The 19961-nt window shown below is 33.5% G+C and overlaps 10 non-coding genes across 10 annotated transcripts; 8 read left to right on the forward strand and 2 right to left on the reverse strand.

The window, feature by feature from the left end:
* Positions 1-209: 209 nt before the first annotated feature.
* Positions 210-281, forward strand: TRNAQ-UUG (transfer RNA glutamine (anticodon UUG)). The gene has a single exon. It is a non-coding gene; the product is annotated as a tRNA-Gln (tRNA).
* Positions 282-1106: 825 nt separating this feature from the next.
* On the reverse strand, positions 1107-1178 carry TRNAQ-CUG (transfer RNA glutamine (anticodon CUG)). The gene has a single exon. It is a non-coding gene; the product is annotated as a tRNA-Gln (tRNA).
* Positions 1179-2726: 1548 nt separating this feature from the next.
* TRNAQ-UUG (transfer RNA glutamine (anticodon UUG)) lies at positions 2727-2798 on the forward strand. The gene has a single exon. It is a non-coding gene; the product is annotated as a tRNA-Gln (tRNA).
* Positions 2799-5243: 2445 nt separating this feature from the next.
* Positions 5244-5315, forward strand: TRNAQ-UUG (transfer RNA glutamine (anticodon UUG)). The gene has a single exon. It is a non-coding gene; the product is annotated as a tRNA-Gln (tRNA).
* A 2445-nt stretch (positions 5316-7760) lies between these two features.
* On the forward strand, positions 7761-7832 carry TRNAQ-UUG (transfer RNA glutamine (anticodon UUG)). The gene has a single exon. It is a non-coding gene; the product is annotated as a tRNA-Gln (tRNA).
* Positions 7833-10277: 2445 nt separating this feature from the next.
* On the forward strand, positions 10278-10349 carry TRNAQ-UUG (transfer RNA glutamine (anticodon UUG)). Its single transcript has one exon. It is a non-coding gene; the product is annotated as a tRNA-Gln (tRNA).
* A 2445-nt stretch (positions 10350-12794) lies between these two features.
* On the forward strand, positions 12795-12866 carry TRNAQ-UUG (transfer RNA glutamine (anticodon UUG)). Its single transcript has one exon. It is a non-coding gene; the product is annotated as a tRNA-Gln (tRNA).
* A 2445-nt stretch (positions 12867-15311) lies between these two features.
* Positions 15312-15383, forward strand: TRNAQ-UUG (transfer RNA glutamine (anticodon UUG)). The gene has a single exon. It is a non-coding gene; the product is annotated as a tRNA-Gln (tRNA).
* A 2445-nt stretch (positions 15384-17828) lies between these two features.
* TRNAQ-UUG (transfer RNA glutamine (anticodon UUG)) lies at positions 17829-17900 on the forward strand. The gene has a single exon. It is a non-coding gene; the product is annotated as a tRNA-Gln (tRNA).
* An 825-nt stretch (positions 17901-18725) lies between these two features.
* Positions 18726-18797, reverse strand: TRNAQ-CUG (transfer RNA glutamine (anticodon CUG)). Its single transcript has one exon. It is a non-coding gene; the product is annotated as a tRNA-Gln (tRNA).
* Positions 18798-19961: the final 1164 nt, after the last annotated feature.

The raw sequence follows: 19961 nt of genomic DNA on the forward strand, positions 1-19961 counted from the left end.
AAAATATTATCTCACATAAAAACCACTGTTCAACAGAGTTATAACGTTATTTGAGTCTTTTGGGCAACATCCTTCCCCAACATAGTTCAATATGCAAAAGTTTACCAGAATAGGAAAGCAATCCAATTCAGTTTCTCTTTGACAGTAGAATATTAAAAACTTTGACATTTCCACATTGCTGCAGCAGTTTCCACTCCTTTCACATGGGAGGTTCCATGGTGTAATGGTTAGCACTTTGGACTTTGAATCCAATGATCCGAGTTCAAATCTCGGTGGGACCATTTTATGACTCTTGACCAAATCATTTTCTTTCAAGTGTATTCATTAATATCACATATCTAATACCGGTAGGGTGAAAAATTAATTTATTGATTATACTCTAAAAGTTTACTAGATGTGAGCAAATAATAGAATTTTTACAATACCTGGAAACTAAATGGCTCAAAATAATGAGAGATTTTACAAACTCACTCTGGTTTCTCAAACTCATCACAGGGGCTTGATGCACGACATTACCTTTTAAAATCTTACTGTTATTGATAAGGGGAACAAGGAACTTTTTAATTGCAAAGCATTCATTAAAACAAAACTTGAGGAGTTAAATTTTGTATTACGGGGACCGAAGATGTGCAGTTTGAATAATAATCTTGAAATTCAGACGTACAAAGATTTTACACACTGATTTTCAACAGTAAATCCACAACCAATAAAGTTGAATCTTTTGAAAGACATGTCAAAGGTGTGAATCTGAAATTCACTTTCAAAGAAATTCACAATGAAATGCACTGTGTAAGTCCAGCATGTTGTCAGCTAAGAAATCAGCAAAAATGAACTATCTCATTACTGGCCATATAGATGAGAAAGGAAAATAAACTCATGTTTACAATGTGGATGTGAAAGAACAGTTTCTAGGTTCAGCTTCAATATTTATGTTTATGAATAATTGATATGTTCATATTGTCTAACAGCTATCTAGATGGATAAAGCTATGTATGCATCTATACATACTTATGCGTTCATACGCATCAGTATAAAACATTGATATTAGGTTTTTTCTAGACCAAATTCTAAAAAATGAGTTAAACAGTGAATCTCATAATTGTAGTAGGTCCCACCGAGATTTGAACTCGGATCGCTGGATTCAGAGTCCAGAGTGCTAACCATTACACCATGGAACCCTCTCACACAAGAGTGTCTTTTCCATTGAGACAAAAGAGAGCGCATCAGTGATGTCCTTCTCTTATATTGATAAAAAGATATCTCATTTGAATGGTCATAGTGGATAGAGATTTAATGTGATTTGATTCTTTTCAGCTATATTCTCTATAAAAGTGTTAAATATTCAAATGTTTATCTGAATATAAAAGTTATATCACAATGTTCATCTTTGCCTGTAGCATAATAAAACAGTCTACATTTCCAGACTACTGAAGCAATGTCTCTGTCTCCTGCATGGGTGGCTCGATAGAGCAATGGTTGGCAATTTGGACTTTGCATCCAATGATCCGATTTGAAACCTTGGAGGGACTTTTTTTATTACTCTTGAGCTTTTCCATTTCTTCATCTTTGTTCATTGATAGCTCAAATCCAACACCAGTAGGTTGAAAGAGTCAATTATTGAATGCTTTCAAAATGTCCATCAGCTTGAACAACTTACATCAATACAAACTTTACAATACTTTGACATCAAATTTCTTCACAAAGTAGTTAGCCATTATAAAATCATATCCTGATTTTCTCAAACGCATTTCAGACGGGTGATTCACAGCATCACTTTTTTAAGCTTTCCCGCTATTGATAAGGCGAAAATAGCACATTTTGAATGAGAAGTTTTCTTCAATCAAACATAGAGGAACCCAAATGATGATCTCATTCAGCTAGTAAAAATGTTGTTTTATATTAGTATGGAAATCGTGAAAAGAAAATGTTTTTCATGCTGATTTACAACAGTTGATCTCCAATCGTAAAATATAAGCTTTTGGTCGGAGGCATGACAGGTACTGATCAAATTCTCATTTTTGAACTTTATTCACAAATCATATGATATGCTTTGTATACATCAACTGTATTGTTGGATCAATAATGAGTAAAAAGTGACTATCTCAATTTCAGGACATATAAAAGAGAAAGAAGTAGAAACTCATGTTTCAAATGCTGAGAGGCAACAACTGTTCATGATTTTCACCTCCACTAATTATATTTATTTTTATAATCTATATGTTTATATGTTCCTATAAATATACAGAGACATATAGCTATATATACAGAGATACATATGTACAGGTTGATTTTTACATGTTTATAAGTAAATGTGATGTTGTTCCAAATAAAACTTCTAAGAACTGAATGGAAAAGAAAATTGTAATGTTCAGATAAGTCCCACTGAAATTTGTACTCAGATCCCTGTTTTCAGAGTCCAGAGTGCTAACCACGACACCATCCACCCTCCCGTACCAGGGTGAGCTTTCCATTTTGACAGAAGAGATTTGCCTCAGGGGGCAACTTATCTTTCATTGAAAAATATTATCTCACATAAAAACCACTGTTCAACAGAGTTATAACGTTATTTGAGTCTTTTGGGCAACATCCTTCCCCAACATAGTTCAATATGCAAAAGTTTACCAGAATAGGAAAGCAATCCAATTCAGTTTCTCTTTGACAGTAGAATATTAAAAACTTTGACATTTCCACATTGCTGCAGCAGTTTGCACTCCTTTCACATGGGAGGTTCCATGGTGTAATGGTTAGCACTTTGGACTTTGAATCCAATGATCCGAGTTCAAATCTCGGTGGGACCATTTTATGACTCTTGACCAAATCATTTTCTTTCAAGTGTATTCATTAATATCACATATCTAATACCGGTAGGGTGAAAAATTAATTTATTGATTATACTCTAAAAGTTTACTAGATGTGAGCAAATAATAGAATTTTTACAATACCTGGAAACTAAATGGCTCAAAATAATGAGAGATTTTACAAACTCACTCTGGTTTCTCAAACTCATCACAGGGGCTTGATGCACGACATTACTTTTTAAAATCTTACTGTTATTGATAAGGGGAACAAGGAACTTTTTAATTGCAAAGCATTCATTAAAACAAAACTTGAGGACTCAAACTTTGTATTACGGGGACCGAAGATGTGCAGTTTGAATAATAATCTTGAAATTCAGACGTACAAAGATTTTACACACTGATTTTCAACAGTAAATCCACAACCAATAAAGTTGAATCTTTTGAAAGACATGTCAAAGGTGTGAATCTGAAATTCACTTTCAAAGAAATTCACAATGAAATGCACTGTGTAAGTCCAGCATGTTGTCAGCTAAGAAATCAGCAAAAATGAACTATCTCATTACTGGCCATATAGATGAGAAAGGAAAATAAACTCATGTTTACAATGTGGATGTGAAAGAACAGTTTCTAGGTTCAGCTTCAATATTTATGTTTATGAATAATTGATATGTTCATATTGTCTAACAGCTATCTCGATGGATAAAGCTATGTATGCATCTATACATACTTATGCGTTCATACGCATCAGTATAAAACATTGATATTAGGTTTTTTCTAGACCAAATTCTAAAAAATGAGTTAAACAGTGAATCTCATAATTGTAGTAGGTCCCACCGAGATTTGAACTCGGATCGCTGGATTCAGAGTCAAGAGTGCTAACCATTACACCATGGAACCCTCTCACACAAGAGTGGCTTTTCCATTGAGACAAAAGAGAGCGCATCAGTGATGTCCTTCTCTTATATTGATAAAAAGATATCTCATTTGAATGGTCATAGTGGATAGAGATTTAATGTGATTTGATTCTTTTCAGCTATATTCTCTATAAAAGTGTTAAATATTCAAATGTTTATCTGAATATAAAAGTTATATCACAATGTTCATCTTTGCCTGTAGCATAATAAAACAGTCTACATTTCCAGACTACTGAAGCAATGTCTCTGTCTCCTGCATGGGTGGCTCGATAGAGCAATGGTTGGCAATTTGGACTTTGCATCCAATGATCCGATTTGAAACCTTGGAGGGACTTTTTTTATTACTCTTGAGCTTTTCCATTTCTTCATCTTTGTTCATTGATAGCTCAAATCCAACACCAGTAGGTTGAAAGAGTCAATTATTGAATGCTTTCAAAATGTCCATCAGCTTGAACAAGTTACATCAATACAAACTTTACAATACTTTGACATCAAATTTCTTCACAAAGTAGTTAGCCATTATAAAATCATATCCTGATTTTCTCAAACGCATTTCAGACGGGTGATTCACAGCATCACTTTTTTAAGCTTTCCCGCTATTGATAAGGCGAAAATAGCACATTTTGAATGAGAAGTTTTCTTCAATCAAACATAGAGGAACCCAAATGATGATCTCATTCAGCTAGTAAAAATGTTGTTTTATATTAGTATGGAAATCGTGAAAAGAAAATGTTTTTCATGCTGATTTACAACAGTTGATCTCCAATCGTAAAATATAAGCTTTTGGTCGGAGGCATCACAGGTACTGATCAAATTCTCATTTTTGAACTTTATTCACAAATCATATGATATGCTTTGTATACATCAACTGTATTGTTGGATCAATACTGAGTACAAAGTGACTATCTCAATTTCAGGACATATAAAAGAGAAAGAAGTAGAAACTCATGTTTCAAATGCTGAGAGGCAACAACTGTTCATGATTTTCACCTCCACTAATTATATTTATTTTTATAATCTATATGTTTATATGTTCCTATAAATATACAGAGACATATAGCTATATATACAGAGATACATATGTACAGGTTGATTTTTACATGTTTATAAGTAAATGTGATATTGTTCCAAATAAAACCTTTAAGAACTGAATGGAAAAGAAAATTGTAATGTTCAGATAAGTCCCACTGAAATTTGTACTCAGATCCCTGTTTTCAGAGTCCAGAGTGCTAACCACGACACCATCCACCCTCCCGTACCAGGGTGAGCTTTCCATTTTGACAGAAGAGATTTGCCTCAGGGGGCAACTTATCTTTCATTGAAAAATATTATCTCACATAAAAACCACTGTTCAACAGAGTTATAACGTTATTTGAGTCTTTTGGGCAACATCCTTCCCCAACATAGTTCAATATGCAAAAGTTTACCAGAATAGGAAAGCAATCCAATTCAGTTTCTCTTTGACAGTAGAATATGAAAAACTTTGACATTTCCACATTGCTGCAGCAGTTTGCACTCCTTTCACTTGGGAGGTTCCATGGTGTAATGGTTAGCACTTTGGACTTTGAATCCAATGATCCGAGTTCAAATCTCGGTGGGACCATTTTATGACTCTTGACCAAATCATTTTCTTTCAAGTGTATTCATTAATATCACATATCTAATACCGGTAGGGTGAAAAATTAATTTATTGATTATACTCTAAAAGTTTACTAGATGTGAGCAAATAATAGAATTTTTACAATACCTGGAAACTAAATGGCTCAAAATAATGAGAGATTTTACAAACTCACTCTGGTTTCTCAAACTCATCACAGGGGCCTGATGCACGACATTACTTTTTAAAATCTTACTGTTATTGATAAGGGGAACAAGGAACTTTTTAATTGCAAAGCATTCATTAAAACAAAACTTGAGGAGTCAAACTTTGTATTACGGGGACCGAAGATGTGCAGTTTGAATAATAATCTTGAAATTCAGACGTACAAAGATTTTACACACTGATTTTCAACAGTAAATCCACAACCAATAAAGGTGAATCTTTTGAAAGACATGTCAAAGGTGTGAATCTGAAATTCACTTTCAAAGAAATTCACAATGAAATGCACTGTGTAAGTCCAGCATGTTGTCAGCTAAGAAATCAGCAAAAATGAACTATCTCATTACTGGCCATATAGATGAGAAAGGAAAATAAACTCATGTTTACAATGTGGATGTGAAAGAACAGTTTCTAGGTTCAGCTTCAATATTTATGTTTATGAATAATTGATATGTTCATATTGTCTAACAGCTATCTAGATGGATAAAGCTATGTATGCATCTATACATACTTATGCGTTCATACGCATCAGTATAAAACATTGATATTAGGTTTTTTCTAGACCAAATTCTAAAAAATGAGTTAAACAGTGAATCTCATAATTGTAGTAGATCCCACCGAGATTTGAACTTGGATCGCTGGATTCAGAGTCAAGAGTGCTAACCATTACACCATGGAACCCTCTCACACAAGAGTGCCTTTTCCATTGAGACAAAAGAGAGCGCATCAGTGATGTCCTTCTCTTATATTGATAAAAAGATATCTCATTTGAATGGTCATAGTGGATAGAGATTTAATGTGATTTGATTCTTTTCAGCTATATTCTCTATAAAAGTGTTAAATATTCAAATGTTTATCTGAATATAAAAGTTATATCACAATGTTCATCTTTGCCTGTAGCATAATAAAACAGTCTACATTTCCAGACTACTGAAGCAATGTCTCTGTCTCCTGCATGGGTGGCTCGATAGAGCAATGGTTGGCAATTTGGACTTTGCATCCAATGATCCGATTTGAAACCTTGGAGGGACTTTTTTTATTACTCTTGAGCTTTTCCATTTCTTCATCTTTGTTCATTGATAGCTCAAATCCAACACCAGTAGGTTGAAAGAGTCAATTATTGAATGCTTTCAAAATGTCCATCAGCTTGAACAAGTTACATCAATACAAACTTTACAATACTTTGACATCAAATTTCTTCACAAAGTAGTTAGCCATTATAAAATCATATCCTGATTTTCTCAAACGCATTTCAGACGGGTGATTCACAGCATCACTTTTTTAAGCTTTCCCGCTATTGATAAGGCGAAAATAGCACATTTTGAATGAGAAGTTTTCTTCAATCAAACATAGAGGAACCCAAATGATGATCTCATTCAGCTAGTAAAAATGTTGTTTTATATTAGTATGGAAATCGTGAAAAGAAAATGTTTTTCATGCTGATTTACAACAGTTGATCTCCAATCGTAAAATATAAGCTTTTGGTCGGAGGCATCACAGGTACTGATCAAATTCTCATTTTTGAACTTTATTCACAAATCATATGATATGCTTTGTATACATCAACTGTATTGTTGGATCAATACTGAGTACAAAGTGACTATCTCAATTTCAGGACATATAAAAGAGAAAGAAGTAGAAACTCATGTTTCAAATGCTGAGAGGCAACAACTGTTCATGATTTTCACCTCCACTAATTATATTTATTTTTATAATCTATATGTTTATATGTTCCTATAAATATACAGAGACATATAGCTATATATACAGAGATACATATGTACAGGTTGATTTTTACATGTTTATAAGTAAATGTGATATTGTTCCAAATAAAACCTTTAAGAACTGAATGGAAAAGAAAATTGTAATGTTCAGATAAGTCCCACTGAAATTTGTACTCAGATCCCTGTTTTCAGAGTCCAGAGTGCTAACCACGACACCATCCACCCTCCCGTACCAGGGTGAGCTTTCCATTTTGACAGAAGAGATTTGCCTCAGGGGGCAACTTATCTTTCATTGAAAAATATTATCTCACATAAAAACCACTGTTCAACAGAGTTATAACGTTATTTGAGTCTTTTGGGCAACATCCTTCCCCAACATAGTTCAATATGCAAAAGTTTACCAGAATAGGAAAGCAATCCAATTCAGTTTCTCTTTGACAGTAGAATATGAAAAACTTTGACATTTCCACATTGCTGCAGCAGTTTGCACTCCTTTCACTTGGGAGGTTCCATGGTGTAATGGTTAGCACTTTGGACTTTGAATCCAATGATCCGAGTTCAAATCTCGGTGGGACCATTTTATGACTCTTGACCAAATCATTTTCTTTCAAGTGTATTCATTAATATCACATATCTAATACCGGTAGGGTGAAAAATTAATTTATTGATTATACTCTAAAAGTTTACTAGATGTGAGCAAATAATAGAATTTTTACAATACCTGGAAACTAAATGGCTCAAAATAATGAGAGATTTTACAAACTCACTCTGGTTTCTCAAACTCATCACAGGGGCCTGATGCACGACATTACTTTTTAAAATCTTACTGTTATTGATAAGGGGAACAAGGAACTTTTTAATTGCAAAGCATTCATTAAAACAAAACTTGAGGAGTCAAACTTTGTATTACGGGGACCGAAGATGTGCAGTTTGAATAATAATCTTGAAATTCAGACGTACAAAGATTTTACACACTGATTTTCAACAGTAAATCCACAACCAATAAAGGTGAATCTTTTGAAAGACATGTCAAAGGTGTGAATCTGAAATTCACTTTCAAAGAAATTCACAATGAAATGCACTGTGTAAGTCCAGCATGTTGTCAGCTAAGAAATCAGCAAAAATGAACTATCTCATTACTGGCCATATAGATGAGAAAGGAAAATAAACTCATGTTTACAATGTGGATGTGAAAGAACAGTTTCTAGGTTCAGCTTCAATATTTATGTTTATGAATAATTGATATGTTCATATTGTCTAACAGCTATCTAGATGGATAAAGCTATGTATGCATCTATACATACTTATGCGTTCATACGCATCAGTATAAAACATTGATATTAGGTTTTTTCTAGACCAAATTCTAAAAAATGAGTTAAACAGTGAATCTCATAATTGTAGTAGATCCCACCGAGATTTGAACTTGGATCGCTGGATTCAGAGTCAAGAGTGCTAACCATTACACCATGGAACCCTCTCACACAAGAGTGCCTTTTCCATTGAGACAAAAGAGAGCGCATCAGTGATGTCCTTCTCTTATATTGATAAAAAGATATCTCATTTGAATGGTCATAGTGGATAGAGATTTAATGTGATTTGATTCTTTTCAGCTATATTCTCTATAAAAGTGTTAAATATTCAAATGTTTATCTGAATATAAAAGTTATATCACAATGTTCATCTTTGCCTGTAGCATAATAAAACAGTCTACATTTCCAGACTACTGAAGCAATGTCTCTGTCTCCTGCATGGGTGGCTCGATAGAGCAATGGTTGGCAATTTGGACTTTGCATCCAATGATCCGATTTGAAACCTTGGAGGGACTTTTTTTATTACTCTTGAGCTTTTCCATTTCTTCATCTTTGTTCATTGATAGCTCAAATCCAACACCAGTAGGTTGAAAGAGTCAATTATTGAATGCTTTCAAAATGTCCATCAGCTTGAACAAGTTACATCAATACAAACTTTACAATACTTTGACATCAAATTTCTTCACAAAGTAGTTAGCCATTATAAAATCATATCCTGATTTTCTCAAACGCATTTCAGACGGGTGATTCACAGCATCACTTTTTTAAGCTTTCCCGCTATTGATAAGGCGAAAATAGCACATTTTGAATGAGAAGTTTTCTTCAATCAAACATAGAGGAACCCAAATGATGATCTCATTCAGCTAGTAAAAATGTTGTTTTATATTAGTATGGAAATCGTGAAAAGAAAATGTTTTTCATGCTGATTTACAACAGTTGATCTCCAATCGTAAAATATAAGCTTTTGGTCGGAGGCATCACAGGTACTGATCAAATTCTCATTTTTGAACTTTATTCACAAATCATATGATATGCTTTGTATACATCAACTGTATTGTTGGATCAATACTGAGTAAAAAGTGACTATCTCAATTTCAGGACATATAAAAGAGAAAGAAGTAGAAACTCATGTTTCAAATGCTGAGAGGCAACAACTGTTCATGATTTTCACCTCCACTAATTATATTTATTTTTATAATCTATATGTTTATATGTTCCTATAAATATACAGAGACATATAGCTATATATACAGAGATACATATGTACAGGTTGATTTTTACATGTTTATAAGTAAATGTGATGTTGTTCCAAATAAAACTTTTAAGAACTGAATGGAAAAGAAAATTGTAATGTTCAGATAAGTCCCACTGAAATTTGTACTCAGATCCCTGTTTTCAGAGTCCAGAGTGCTAACCACGACACCATCCACCCTCCCGTACCAGGGTGAGCTTTCCATTTTGACAGAAGAGATTTGCCTCAGGGGGCAACTTATCTTTCATTGAAAAATATTATCTCACATAAAAACCACTGTTCAACAGAGTTATAACGTTATTTGAGTCTTTTGGGCAACATCCTTCCCCAACATAGTTCAATATGCAAAAGTTTACCAGAATAGGAAAGCAATCCAATTCAGTTTCTCTTTGACAGTACAATATTAAAAACTTTGACATTTCCACATTGCTGCAGCAGTTTGCACTTCTTCCACATGGGAGGTTCCATGGTGTAATGGTTAGCACTTTGGACTTTGAATCCAATGATCTGAGTTCAAATCTCGGTGGGACCATTTTATGACTCTTGACCAAATCATTTTCTTTCAAGTGTATTCATTAATATCACATATCTAATACCGGTAGGGTGAAAAATTAATTTATTGATTATACTCTAAAAGTTTACTAGATGTGAGCAAATAATAGAATTTTTACAATACCTGGAAACTAAATGGCTCAAAATAATGAGAGATTTTACAAACTCACTCTGGTTTCTCAAACTCATCACAGGGGCCTGATGCACGACATTACTTTTTAAAATCTTACTGTTATTGATAAGGGGAACAAGGAACTTTTTAATTGCAAAGCATTCATTAAAACAAAACTTGAGGAGTCAAACTTTGTATTACGGGGACCGAAGATGTGCAGTTTGAATAATAATCTTGAAATTCAGACGTACAAAGATTTTACACACTGATTTTCAACAGTAAATCCACAACCAATAAAGGTGAATCTTTTGAAAGACATGTCAAAGGTGTGAATCTGAAATTCACTTTCAAAGAAATTCACAATGAAATGCACTGTGTAAGTCCAGCATGTTGTCAGCTAAGAAATCAGCAAAAATGAACTATCTCATTACTGGCCATATAGATGAGAAAGGAAAATAAACTCATGTTTACAATGTGGATGTGAAAGAACAGTTTCTAGGTTCAGCTTCAATATTTATGTTAATGAATAATTGATATGTTCATATTGTCTAACAGCTATCTCGATGGATAAAGCTATGTATGCATCTATACATACTTATGCGTTCATACGCATCAGTATAAAACATTGATATTAGGTTTTTTCTAGACCAAATTCTAAAAAATGAGTTAAACAGTAAATCTCATAATTGTAGTAGGTCCCACCGAGATTTGAACTCGGATCGCTGGATTCAGAGTCAAGAGTGCTAACCATTACACCATGGAACCCTCTGACACAAGAGTGGCTTTTCCATTGAGACAAAAGAGAGCGCATCAGTGATGTCCTTCTCTTATATTGATAAAAAGATATCTCATTTGAATGGTCATAGTGGATAGAGATTTAATGTGATTTGATTCTTTTCAGCTATATTCTCTATAAAAGTGTTAAATATTCAAATGTTTATCTGAATATAAAAGTTATATCACAATGTTCATCTTTGCCTGTAGCATAATAAAACAGTCTACATTTCCAGACTACTGAAGCAATGTCTCTGTCTCCTGCATGGGTGGCTCGATAGAGCAATGGTTGGCAATTTGGACTTTGCATCCAATGATCCGATTTGAAACCTTGGAGGGACTTTTTTTATTACTCTTGAGCTTTTCCATTTCTTCATCTTTGTTCATTGATAGCTCAAATCCAACACCAGTAGGTTGAAAGAGTCAATTATTGAATGCTTTCAAAATGTCCATCAGCTTGAACAAGTTACATCAATACAAACTTTACAATACTTTGACATCAAATTTCTTCACAAAGTAGTTAGCCATTATAAAATCATATCCTGATTTTCTCAAACGCATTTCAGACGGGTGATTCACAGCATCACTTTTTTAAGCTTTCCCGCTATTGATAAGGCGAAAATAGCACATTTTGAATGAGAAGTTTTCTTCAATCAAACATAGAGGAACCCAAATGATGATCTCATTCAGCTAGTAAAAATGTTGTTTTATATTAGTATGGAAATCGTGAAAAGAAAATGTTTTTCATGCTGATTTACAACAGTTGATCTCCAATCGTAAAATATAAGCTTTTGGTCGGAGGCATGACAGGTACTGATCAAATTCTCATTTTTGAACTTTATTCACAAATCATATGATATGCTTTGTATACATCAACTGTATTGTTGGATCAATACTGAGTAAAAAGTGACTATCTCAATTTCAGGACATATAAAAGAGAAAGAAGTAGAAACTCATGTTTCAAATGCTGAGAGGCAACAACTGTTCATGATTTTCACCTCCACTAATTATATTTATTTTTATAATCTATATGTTTATATGTTCCTATAAATATACAGAGACATATAGCTATATATACAGAGATACATATGTACAGGTTGATTTTTACATGTTTATAAGTAAATGTGATGTTGTTCCAAATAAAACTTTTAAGAACTGAATGGAAAAGAAAATTGTAATGTTCAGATAAGTCCCACTGAAATTTGTACTCAGATCCCTGTTTTCAGAGTCCAGAGTGCTAACCACGACACCATCCACCCTCCCGTACCAGGGTGAGCTTTCCATTTTGACAGAAGAGATTTGCCTCAGGGGGCAACTTATCTTTCATTGAAAAATATTATCTCACATAAAAACCACTGTTCAACAGAGTTATAACGTTATTTGAGTCTTTTGGGCAACATCCTTCCCCAACATAGTTCAATATGCAAAAGTTTACCAGAATAGGAAAGCAATCCAATTCAGTTTCTCTTTGACAGTACAATATTAAAAACTTTGACATTTCCACATTGCTGCAGCAGTTTGCACTTCTTCCACATGGGAGGTTCCATGGTGTAATGGTTAGCACTTTGGACTTTGAATCCAATGATCTGAGTTCAAATCTCGGTGGGACCATTTTATGACTCTTGACCAAATCATTTTCTTTCAAGTGTATTCATTAATATCACATATCTAATACCGGTAGGGTGAAAAATTAATTTATTGATTATACTCTAAAAGTTTACTAGATGTGAGCAAATAATAGAATTTTTACAATACCTGGAAACTAAATGGCTCAAAATAATGAGAGATTTTACAAACTCACTCTGGTTTCTCAAACTCATCACAGGGGCCTGATGCACGACATTACTTTTTAAAATCTTACTGTTATTGATAAGGGGAACAAGGAACTTTTTAATTGCAAAGCATTCATTAAAACAAAACTTGAGGAGTCAAACTTTGTATTACGGGGACCGAAGATGTGCAGTTTGAATAATAATCTTGAAATTCAGACGTACAAAGATTTTACACACTGATTTTCAACAGTAAATCCACAACCAATAAAGGTGAATCTTTTGAAAGACATGTCAAAGGTGTGAATCTGAAATTCACTTTCAAAGAAATTCACAATGAAATGCACTGTGTAAGTCCAGCATGTTGTCAGCTAAGAAATCAGCAAAAATGAACTATCTCATTACTGGCCATATAGATGAGAAAGGAAAATAAACTCATGTTTACAATGTGGATGTGAAAGAACAGTTTCTAGGTTCAGCTTCAATATTTATGTTAATGAATAATTGATATGTTCATATTGTCTAACAGCTATCTCGATGGATAAAGCTATGTATGCATCTATACATACTTATGCGTTCATACGCATCAGTATAAAACATTGATATTAGGTTTTTTCTAGACCAAATTCTAAAAAATGAGTTAAACAGTAAATCTCATAATTGTAGTAGGTCCCACCGAGATTTGAACTCGGATCGCTGGATTCAGAGTCAAGAGTGCTAACCATTACACCATGGAACCCTCTGACACAAGAGTGGCTTTTCCATTGAGACAAAAGAGAGCGCATCAGTGATGTCCTTCTCTTATATTGATAAAAAGATATCTCATTTGAATGGTCATAGTGGATAGAGATTTAATGTGATTTGATTCTTTTCAGCTATATTCTCTATAAAAGTGTTAAATATTCAAATGTTTATCTGAATATAAAAGTTATATCACAATGTTCATCTTTGCCTGTAGCATAATAAAACAGTCTACATTTCCAGACTACTGAAGCAATGTCTCTGTCTCCTGCATGGGTGGCTCGATAGAGCAATGGTTGGCAATTTGGACTTTGCATCCAATGATCCGATTTGAAACCTTGGAGGGACTTTTTTTATTACTCTTGAGCTTTTCCATTTCTTCATCTTTGTTCATTGATAGCTCAAATCCAACACCAGTAGGTTGAAAGAGTCAATTATTGAATGCTTTCAAAATGTCCATCAGCTTGAACAAGTTACATCAATACAAACTTTACAATACTTTGACATCAAATTTCTTCACAAAGTAGTTAGCCATTATAAAATCATATCCTGATTTTCTCAAACGCATTTCAGACGGGTGATTCACAGCATCACTTTTTTAAGCTTTCCCGCTATTGATAAGGCGAAAATAGCACATTTTGAATGAGAAGTTTTCTTCAATCAAACATAGAGGAACCCAAATGATGATCTCATTCAGCTAGTAAAAATGTTGTTTTATATTAGTATGGAAATCGTGAAAAGAAAATGTTTTTCATGCTGATTTACAACAGTTGATCTCCAATCGTAAAATATAAGCTTTTGGTCGGAGGCATGACAGGTACTGATCAAATTCTCATTTTTGAACTTTATTCACAAATCATATGATATGCTTTGTATACATCAACTGTATTGTTGGATCAATACTGAGTAAAAAGTGACTATCTCAATTTCAGGACATATAAAAGAGAAAGAAGTAGAAACTCATGTTTCAAATGCTGAGAGGCAACAACTGTTCATGATTTTCACCTCCACTAATTATATTTATTTTTATAATCTATATGTTTATATGTTCCTATAAATATACAGAGACATATAGCTATATATACAGAGATACATATGTACAGGTTGATTTTTACATGTTTATAAGTAAATGTGATGTTGTTCCAAATAAAACTTTTAAGAACTGAATGGAAAAGAAAATTGTAATGTTCAGATAAGTCCCACTGAAATTTGTACTCAGATCCCTGTTTTCAGAGTCCAGAGTGCTAACCACGACACCATCCACCCTCCCGTACCAGGGTGAGCTTTCCATTTTGACAGAAGAGATTTGCCTCAGGGGGCAACTTATCTTTCATTGAAAAATATTATCTCACATAAAAACCACTGTTCAACAGAGTTATAACGTTATTTGAGTCTTTTGGGCAACATCCTTCCCCAACATAGTTCAATATGCAAAAGTTTACCAGAATAGGAAAGCAATCCAATTCAGTTTCTCTTTGACAGTACAATATTAAAAACTTTGACATTTCCACATTGCTGCAGCAGTTTGCACTTCTTCCACATGGGAGGTTCCATGGTGTAATGGTTAGCACTTTGGACTTTGAATCCAATGATCCGAGTTCAAATCTCGGTGGGACCATTTTATGACTCTTGACCAAATCATTTTCTTTCAAGTGTATTCATTAATATCACATATCTAATACCGGTAGGGTGAAAAATTAATTTATTGATTATACTCTAAAAGTTTACTAGATGTGAGCAAATAATAGAATTTTTACAATACCTGGAAACTAAATGGCTCAAAATAATGAGAGATTTTACAAACTCACTCTGGTTTCTCAAACTCATCACAGGGGCCTGATGCACGACATTACTTTTTAAAATCTTACTGTTATTGATAAGGGGAACAAGGAACTTTTTAATTGCAAAGCATTCATTAAAACAAAACTTGAGGAGTCAAACTTTGTATTACGGGGACCGAAGATGTGCAGTTTGAATAATAATCTTGAAATTCAGACGTACAAAGATTTTACACACTGATTTTCAACAGTAAATCCACAACCAATAAAGGTGAATCTTTTGAAAGACATGTCAAAGGTGTGAATCTGAAATTCACTTTCAAAGAAATTCACAATGAAATGCACTGTGTAAGTCCAGCATGTTGTCAGCTAAGAAATCAGCAAAAATGAACTATCTCATTACTGGCCATATAGATGAGAAAGGAAAATAAACTCATGTTTACAATGTGGATGTGAAAGAACAGTTTCTAGGTTCAGCTTCAATATTTATGTTTATGAATAATTGATATGTTCATATTGTCTAACAGCTATCTAGATGGATAAAGCTATGTATGCATCTATACATACTTATGCGTTCATACGCATCAGTATAAAACATTGATATTAGGTTTTTTCTAGACCAAATTCTAAAAAATGAGTTAAACAGTGAATCTCATAATTGTAGTAGGTCCCACCGAGATTTGAACTTGGATCGCTGGATTCAGAGTCAAGAGTGCTAACCATTACACCATGGAACCCTCTCACACAAGAGTGCCTTTTCCATTGAGACAAAAGAGAGCGCATCAGTGATGTCCTTCTCTTATATTGATAAAAAGATATCTCATTTGAATGGTCATAGTGGATAGAGATTTAATGTGATTTGATTCTTTTCAGCTATATTCTCTATAAAAGTGTTAAATATTCAAATGTTTATCTGAATATAAAAGTTATATCACAATGTTCATCTTTGCCTGTAGCATAATAAAACAGTCTACATTTCCAGACTACTGAAGCAATGTCTCTGTCTCCTGCATGGGTGGCTCGATAGAGCAATGGTTGGCAATTTGGACTTTGCATCCAATGATCCGATTTGAAACCTTGGAGGGACTTTTTTTATTACTCTTGAGCTTTTCCATTTCTTCATCTTTGTTCATTGATAGCTCAAATCCAACACCAGTAGGTTGAAAGAGTCAATTATTGAATGCTTTCAAAATGTCCATCAGCTTGAACAAGTTACATCAATACAAACTTTACAATACTTTGACATCAAATTTCTTCACAAAGTAGTTAGCCATTATAAAATCATATCCTGATTTTCTCAAACGCATTTCAGACGGGTGATTCACAGCCTCACTTTTTTAAGCTTTCCCGCTATTGATAAGGCGAAAATAGCACATTTTGAATGAGAAGTTTTCTTCAATCAAACATAGAGGAACCCAAATGATGATCTCATTCAGCTAGTAAAAATGTTGTTTTATATTAGTATGGAAATCGTGAAAAGAAAATGTTTTTCATGCTGATTTACAACAGTTGATCTCCAATCGTAAAATATAAGCTTTTGGTCGGAGGCATGACAGGTACTGATCAAATTCTCATTTTTGAACTTTATTCACAAATCATATGATATGCTTTGTATACATCAACTGTATTGTTGGATCAATAATGAGTAAAAAGTGACTATCTCAATTTCAGGACATATAAAAGAGAAAGAAGTAGAAACTCATGTTTCAAATGCTGAGAGGCAACAACTGTTCATGATTTTCACCTCCACTAATTATATTTATTTTTATAATCTATATGTTTATATGTTCCTATAAATATACAGAGACATATAGCTATATATACAGAGATACATATGTACAGGTTGATTTTTACATGTTTATAAGTAAATGTGATATTGTTCCAAATAAAACCTTTAAGAACTGAATGGAAAAGAAAATTGTAATGTTCAGATAAGTCCCACTGAAATTTGTACTCAGATCCCTGTTTTCAGAGTCCAGAGTGCTAACCACGACACCATCCACCCTCCCGTACCAGGGTGAGCTTTCCATTTTGACAGAAGAGATTTGCCTCAGGGGGCAACTTATCTTTCATTGAAAAATATTATCTCACATAAAAACCACTGTTCAACAGAGTTATAACGTTATTTGAGTCTTTTGGGCAACATCCTTCCCCAACATAGTTCAATATGCAAAAGTTTACCAGAATAGGAAAGCAATCCAATTCAGTTTCTCTTTGACAGTAGAATATTAAAAACTTTGACATTTCCACATTGCTGCAGCAGTTTGCACTCCTTTCACATGGGAGGTTCCATGGTGTAATGGTTAGCACTTTGGACTTTGAATCCAATGATCCGAGTTCAAATCTCGGTGGGACCATTTTATGACTCTTGACCAAATCATTTTCTTTCAAGTGTATTCATTAATATCACATATCTAATACCGGTAGGGTGAAAAATTAATTTATTGATTATACTCTAAAAGTTTACTAGATGTGAGCAAATAATAGAATTTTTACAATACCTGGAAACTAAATGGCTCAAAATAATGAGAGATTTTACAAACTCACTCTGGTTTCTCAAACTCATCACAGGGGCCTGATGCACGACATTACTTTTTAAAATCTTACTGTTATTGATAAGGGGAACAAGGAACTTTTTAATTGCAAAGCATTCATTAAAACAAAACTTGAGGAGTCAAACTTTGTATTACGGGGACCGAAGATGTGCAGTTTGAATAATAATCTTGAAATTCAGACGTACAAAGATTTTACACACTGATTTTCAACAGTAAATCCACAACCAATAAAGTTGAATCTTTTGAAAGACATGTCAAAGGTGTGAATCTGAAATTCACTTTCAAAGAAATTCACAATGAAATGCACTGTGTAAGTCCAGCATGTTGTCAGCTAAGAAATCAGCAAAAATGAACTATCTCATTACTGGCCATATAGATGAGAAAGGAAAATAAACTCATGTTTACAATGTGGATGTGAAAGAACAGTTTCTAGGTTCAGCTTCAATATTTATGTTTATGAATAATTGATATGTTCATATTGTCTAACAGCTATCTAGATGGATAAAGCTATGTATGCATCTATACATACTTATGCGTTCATACGCATCAGTATAAAACATTGATATTAGGTTTTTTCTAGACCAAATTCTAAAAAATGAGTTAAACAGTGAATCTCATAATTGTAGTAGGTCCCACCGAGATTTGAACTCGGATCGCTGGATTCAGAGTCCAGAGTGCTAACCATTACACCATGGAACCCACACACAAGAGTGCCTTTTCCATTGAGACAAAAGAGAGCGCATCAGTGATGTCCTTCTCTTATATTGATAAAAAGATATCTCATTTGAATGGTCATAGTGGATAGAGATTTAATGTGATTTGATTCTTTTCAGCTATATTCTCTATAAAAGTGTTAAATATTCAAATGTTTATCTGAATATAAAAGTTATATCACAATGTTCATCTTTGCCTGTAGCATAATAAAACAGTCTACATTTCCAGACTACTGAAGCAATGTCTCTGTCTCCTGCATGGGTGGCTCGATAGAGCAATGGTTGGCAATTTGGACTTTGCATCCAATGATCCGATTTGAAACCTTGGAGGGACTTTTTTTATTACTCTTGAGCTTTTCCATTTCTTCATCTTTGTTCATTGATAGCTCAAATCCAACACCAGTAGGTTGAAAGAGTCAATTATTGAATGCTTTCAAAATGTCCATCAGCTTGAACAACTTACATCAATACAAACTTTACAATACTTTGACATCAAATTTCTTCACAAAGTAGTTAGCCATTATAAAATCATATCCTGATTTTCTCAAACGCATTTCAGACGGGTGATTCACAGCATCACTTTTTTAAGCTTTCCCGCTATTGATAAGGCGAAAATAGCACATTTTGAATGAGAAGTTTTCTTCAATCAAACATAGAGGAACCCAAATGATGATCTCATTCAGCTAGTAAAAATGTTGTTTTATATTAGTATGGAAATCGTGAAAAGAAAATGTTTTTCATGCTGATTTACAACAGTTGATCTCCAATCGTAAAATATAAGCTTTTGGTCGGAGGCATCACAGGTACTGATCAAATTCTCATTTTTGAACTTTATTCACAAATCATATGATATGCTTTGTATACATCAACTGTATTGTTGGATCAATACTGAGTAAAAAGTGACTATCTCAATTTCAGGACATATAAAAGAGAAAGAAGTAGAAACTCATGTTTCAAATGCTGAGAGGCAACAACTGTTCATGATTTTCACCTCCACTAATTATATTTATTTTTATAATCTATATGTTTATATGTTCCTATAAATATACAGAGACATATAGCTATATATACAGAGATACATATGTACAGGTTGATTTTTACATGTTTATAAGTAAATGTGATGTTGTTCCAAATAAAACTTTTAAGAACT

This window comes from Triturus cristatus, chromosome 5_2, assembly GCF_964204655.1.
Source record: "Triturus cristatus chromosome 5_2, aTriCri1.1, whole genome shotgun sequence".
Taxonomy (NCBI): Eukaryota; Metazoa; Chordata; class Amphibia; order Caudata; family Salamandridae; genus Triturus; species Triturus cristatus.